The sequence below is a fragment of the Cygnus olor genome, chromosome 1, assembly GCF_009769625.2.
Source record: "Cygnus olor isolate bCygOlo1 chromosome 1, bCygOlo1.pri.v2, whole genome shotgun sequence".
Classification (NCBI taxonomy): Eukaryota; Metazoa; Chordata; class Aves; order Anseriformes; family Anatidae; genus Cygnus; species Cygnus olor.
Genome location: NC_049169.1, coordinates 189,104,059 through 189,110,058, shown reverse-complemented (window position 1 = coordinate 189,110,058; position 6,000 = coordinate 189,104,059). Strand labels below are relative to the sequence as shown.

At 37.0% G+C, this 6,000-nt stretch overlaps 1 protein-coding gene across 1 annotated transcript in view; it reads left to right on the top strand.

Moving 5' to 3' along the window:
* The first annotated feature begins 2,329 nt into the window (after nucleotides 1-2,329).
* The window catches only part of TNFRSF19 (TNF receptor superfamily member 19), a 65,351-nt gene continuing 61,680 nt past the window's right edge, over nucleotides 2,330-6,000 (top strand). The window contains exon 1 of the mRNA XM_040543983.1: nucleotides 2,330-2,831. The gene's annotated coding sequence lies outside the window, so the exon portion shown is untranslated. The remainder of the gene's footprint in view (nucleotides 2,832-6,000) is intronic.

Sequence of the window (6,000 nt, the reverse complement as noted above, 5' to 3'; positions counted from 1 at the left end):
ACATAAGGTGAAAAGATGATTATTAACCTTTGGGTAAATATTGAATTATATAGACTAGTTATTTCTACTGCACACTTCTGATCAAATTTTGGAGAAGTCATAGCATGGGAAATAGCAGATTGATCAGGCTGCCGGGCTCCACAGTGAAAAATAGCGTCATGAATGCAAAAAGCAATGCTTAAGCTTTAGAAGGTTATATTGGTAATAATTAACCTCAGTTCTCTTTTTGATATGTACAAAAGAAAGATCAAAGACCTCTACTCGAGACCTTCAGAACTTGCTTTTACTGAAACCCCAGAGAACTAAAAGGTACTTTCTGTGAAGTTTCATTTTTCTTAATGAAAAGCACCTTTGAAATGAACAGAAAAGGGTTATTTCAGTTCTGTACAGCTCACCTGCAAATTTTACTTCAACATAAGCACTTCCAGTTTTATCATGAAAGCAACAAATGGACTGTTATCAAGAAATCTTTCTGTGAGTAGGGGGAAGTTGTATGTCAGATGAGTGCAAATTAATGGCAAAACAGAAGCAAGCAGCTTGAATAATTCTCTTTTATTTGAAATAGTTGGAAGTGGGAATTAGAGAAAGACAGAAATTTATGGTTTGTTTACATATTTTCCCAGCCGTGTATTCCTGAAAGTCGATTCATTACCTGCATGGCACTCCTTTGTACCTGCAACATCTCTCCTCCATCTCAATTACCTGCGCATCCCCCAGAGGCCTACCTGGATAGCTGATCCAAAACAACACTTAAACCATGTCCAACTAGCAACAAGGCCACATCATATAGCACCGCACAGAAGGATCTCAGAGCTTTTTGGAAGTGGTTGCTCTCACTGGGGCTTGCAGTGCATCTGCCCACAGTACATCATGCAGCCAGCAGAAGGCTCCCTCATCTACCAAGTGCAGCAGCACAGCAGCAGAGCAGCAGCAAAGCAGCAGCACCACAGCAGCCTGAAAGTGGAGGGAGGGCTGAGGGCAGCAGGATGCAGCCCCAAACTGTGCAGAGTGGGGCAGGCCTCTTTTTCCAGCCTGCAAACAGGGCGCAGGTTGAGGAATCTCCACCAGACACTTACTTCATCGCTTCCGCACTCGGCTATCCAGCACCCATTATCTGCTGATGGTTTGCTTTTGCTTTTATCGCTCAAGGCAACCATGTTTCCTCTTTTCACTTTTGCCTTTTAAATGAATTATCGGTTACTCAGTGTGCAAATATTTGCAGGGATCTACCAATGGCTACCAGTCGACGGCCTCATATCACTTTCATCTCCACATGTGGTATACCCAAAGTGTGGGGTATACATTTATGGGAACTGCAGTGATATCTTCAGGATGGCTGCTTATCCTAAAAGCCGTCCTGCTTGATATTTGTGTGCTTTATTAACAGCTGAAGCACAGAGGGTTGAATTAATCTCTGTGCCAAATGCTAGCTTTGCCTCCAATCAGAGAAAATGAAATTCAGTTGTACATTTCTTCAGCGCTTGCTTGAAAATTCTTGCTTGCTTGAAAATTCTCCTGCTTTCTGCGGCTGCACGGGCTCCTCCAACAGTTCTTGAGACCATGAACTGCAGCAGCACAGTGAATGTCTGCCAGTAGCCTTTTATTCGCCCCAAAGCCTCTTTCTGCTGACAGCGTAATGGTGACCACTTCGAATCTATCCCAGCTAAAAAAAAATGCCCTCACACTAAAGAGCTTCTGAGAGTTACTTACAGCAGCTTTATGGCTCATTTACGTAAAGGAATCATGAGCCACAGATGAATCAGGCCCAAATAAAATGATTTGCAAAGGCCACACATTAAGCAGCAGGGAGGACACAAACCAGGGAGTAAGAGCATGCTCTATTGTGCTTGCTTTTGCCAATGAAAAGGAAAAAAAAAAAAAAAAAAAAGAAAAAAACAGTTGCAGTGCACAAAATGCACCACTTCCTCCAAACCTCAATAAAGAGACAAGCAAAAGTAGTTTTCTGTCATCTCTAACAGCTGCCTAGCAAACTGACCTGCATGTCTGACTTCCAGAACTTTATGGAAAATTGTAACTTCCTGTAGCAGGCAAAATTATAAAGCATCTTTTTAAGAAAACCTTATAGCTACACTATTCTCCCTTCTTGGGAGGAAACTTTAATATAATGAAAACTTTGAAGTGAGCCTTGGGTTTGTTACAATGGACTAACCTGATTAGAAATCATGCAAACTCTTGTTGCTCTTTAGCTGTATTCCCCCACAGGCTGTATTATAGCTCTCTAACCAGTCCCACAGCATTGAATGATGTCATGGGATCTGCAGCTCAGTGAGATGAAAGGGATAAAGCGGAACCCGCTGGCACTGGGGAAAGCTTCCAACACACAATCCACAACACAGCTTGGGAACTCAAAAAGCTACAGATCCAGCCACTCAACTCTAAGCATGTCAGAATCATGTGCATTCTCCCAGCACAAGAAAGAAAAGGGGGGGAAAAAAAGCCAGTGATCGATTTTTAACAAAAGAACGAGACTACTGAAAGGCAGAATTTAAGAGTACAACTACCTGCTGGAGAAAAAAAGAGCTCTTTTTCCTCTCCAAAGCACTGCCTTTGATGTATGGCAACTGATCACTGATCAGATTACAGGCATTTGGTCTCAGTGCTCGTCTGCCTTTGATCTGCATGGTTAATTTTATTTTCCCGGATTTGGAGTTTCGTCTGGGCTTGTGCTGACATACTTTTTTTTTCTTTCTTTCTTTCTTTTTTTTTTTTTTTTTTTTTTTAAGGAGGTAAAGCATTTAACACAGAAGCTCTGGCAGTGTGAAATTAAGTTGCAGAAAGTCTGGGCATTGGAAAACTTCATCATATAACAGGTACTGGATTTTGTGGGTTTTTTTTTCTGCAGTTTTGCTTTGCTTTAGAAATTAGAGTTCACAAACAGTACTACTGCATGTCATTGTGTGTATATAGTTAGAAAGACTATATATAATTTATGCAGCATTTTTATTTGCAACTCATGCAGAATTATATGAAAATAGAGTACCTAGAATATATAGACAATTAAAAACTGAAACTAAATCGAATTTGTTTCAATATTTGGGGGGGGGGGGGGGGGGGATGTATAATATTTTGGTGTGCACTGCTCCTTCCAACTGTCTGTAGTTTTATAAAGTGATATTCAAATACAAGCATTACAGAACTTAGAGGAATGTTTATTTTCTGAGAAAAGACCAGCCATATTTCCTACATTTTGTATATTTATTTGCTTTCAGTGTGTTTATTAAAGCCTGCCTTCTTCAAGCAACACTTTTAATCCCACTAGTTGCATACTTGAGATGAAAAGGCGTCCTCTTGCACAAGTTATTAGAACTACATTTATAAATATCACATCCTTATATACAGAAGAGATTTTTTTTAATTTTAACTAGATGTTAGTTCAACTATCAAATATGAAAAGAAATCTTGACAATAACATTAACATTTTAACTTGATGATAGAAGTTTCCTGTAAGGAATTTTAATAAGGATATTAAAGAAATCTCTAGCTTATCTAGAACAAACACCTGGTTTTGCTGAATTCCATGGAAGCTTTGCTGCTATTTCAGTGAAGCAATTTCTCTTCGCAATATTTTATATTCTGTTCCTCAAATTCATATATTTGAATATGTAATGTTTAAGAAAATCAAAGACATCTACTCCACAAATTCACTCTAAAGAATCATTAGAAGAGTTAGGATTATTCATTATACTTTAGCACTTTTAAAGGCTCAGACTTTTTTTATGAATTTGGGCCAAATCTATGAGTGTTCTGTGCCTGTAGCTGAAGCCAGGCTCTTAAAATAAGACTCAATCCTCTTCTGTAGGTTTTTTAAGATAATTTAGATTTTCAGAAGAACTTAGAACACATAACTGGGGCGAGACCTGCAAAGAAGTTCAATATTCCAGACACTGAGCTCTATGAAAATCGAGTCTTAATGATGGACAATGAGTTCTTCTGAAATACTGACTTTAAGTGCCTACGCTTAAATCTAAATTTAGGTATATGCAAATTTTAAGCACATCTACTTATTAATAAATTGCAGCTAAAAGACAGCAAAACTGATAGCTGCTAAGCATTGCCAGGACTCTGTTCCTTAGGACATCTACTAATCCAGGACCCTCAAGATGTTCATATTTCATGATACAATATAGTAACATGCAAAACCAGATTTTAGCAGTCTGCTTGCATCTGAATAAGATCATCAGCACTTCCAGATGAATGTAGTCAGCTTTCATTAGTCAGTCTGCAAACTTTGTTTCATTCTAATTAAAAGTATATTTGTATATATAAATTTAAAATTTACTGAATATCAAGAGATAATATGCCAGACACAGATTAACTAGGCCTGACTTGGTATCATTTACTTTTCTATACCACCAATTAATTCATATTCTGACTTAACAAGTCAATTATATTATAAGGAAAGTAATTAGCACTGCATGAATAATGTGTTTATAGCTGTCAAGGAAAAATATTGTTGAAGGCATAGCCAAAGCAAAATTTAGAATTTTTCTTTAAATAACAATGATGTATTAAAGGATGTTTCTGTAACTCTGAAAAGATGGGTTTATTTACTAACTGTATTAACTAAATCTATGCTTCACTGATGAGCCAATCTTCCCTTGATTGTTGCTGGTTTTCTGACATGTACATTTATTTTCTGAGGAAAATTGTTTTTAAACCATACCTGTATCTGCTGTAAAATAGAAAGAGAAGCAAAGAAAAAAATAGTGTGAGGATTCTTTTAGTTCTCTTCAGAAGTCAAAATAGCTGAGCCAAATACATTTAAAATGTCACTGTAAGGATCCGACCCTACAATCACAGAAATGAGTAAAGATGCTCACAGAAGTAACACTGCTAATCAGATAGGTTACACTGTCAAGGAGGACTTAAATATATAAATATTTGCAATACTCAGGTCTTAAAACTGCAGTTAGGAAATAAAGACTTCTTCATTATGTAAAAAGTCCCTAGGAGTTTAGGTAATCTTCCCATTTATTTAAACACAGATGGGCGTTAACCGGTTTAAACTGAAAAATATCTTTGTCTATATGTGAGACAAATAAAAGCACAGTTGGACATATGGGGGGAGGCAGAGGATTTTCAGCATTTTTGTTGTTTCAAAAAGCAGTTCTCTGACAGTTTAATTTTTCATTGATCTGACTTTTAACGATTAAGTAATAATAATTCTTGGCTCTTATGCCTTTGGGTTTACAAAGTGCTGTATAAACACTAATTAATCCTCAGGCTTAAGTTTTCAGAAAGAAAAAGTTCAAAGCAAATCAGAATAGGAAACTCACAAGTATATCATTTATTTATTAAAATAGCTTGAGCAATTTCTGATTATAAATAGAGCCATTTCCAAACAGCGTGTCTTAGATAACATCATAAACATATTTTAAGATTTGTAATAGTTAAGACTATCAAAAGACATTGTACAGATATACTGACATCAGTTTCCAACAGCTGTCATAACAAGAGTAGATCTATCTCACAGTTGACTGGGGGAACTGTGTTAGCATTTGAGATATGGAGATAACAACTTCCTATTGCTGTACAATTTCTGCTTCCACATCAGATATGTCACGCAACTCAGTCTTATCAAAGGGGTCAGCTGAAACTACTTTCCAAATAGTTCTTGTCTGCTTTCCTGGCTGTAGAGACAATCTCTGTTCTTGCATCTACACTAGTTGCTGTAACAGTTCTCCGTCTTCCATTTCCTTTGAAGAAATATCATGACTCAAAACAAAAGAAAGCCTGCAATTTTCAACATCCCTCAATGATTAATGTAATTAACTCGATCATTTTACATGTACATGCTCCAACAGGGACTGAAACACATTTCAATGTTATACACTCTCATGTTGCTCTTAATTCACAGGAACAGTAAACCCCTGTGTGATGAGAAAGTCTTAATGTTTCTTCATATGGTAGTCCTCAGTGCTTAGTCAATGCTTTAAGAACTCCGGGATGTTTTAATACACTTGTCTAAATATATTACTT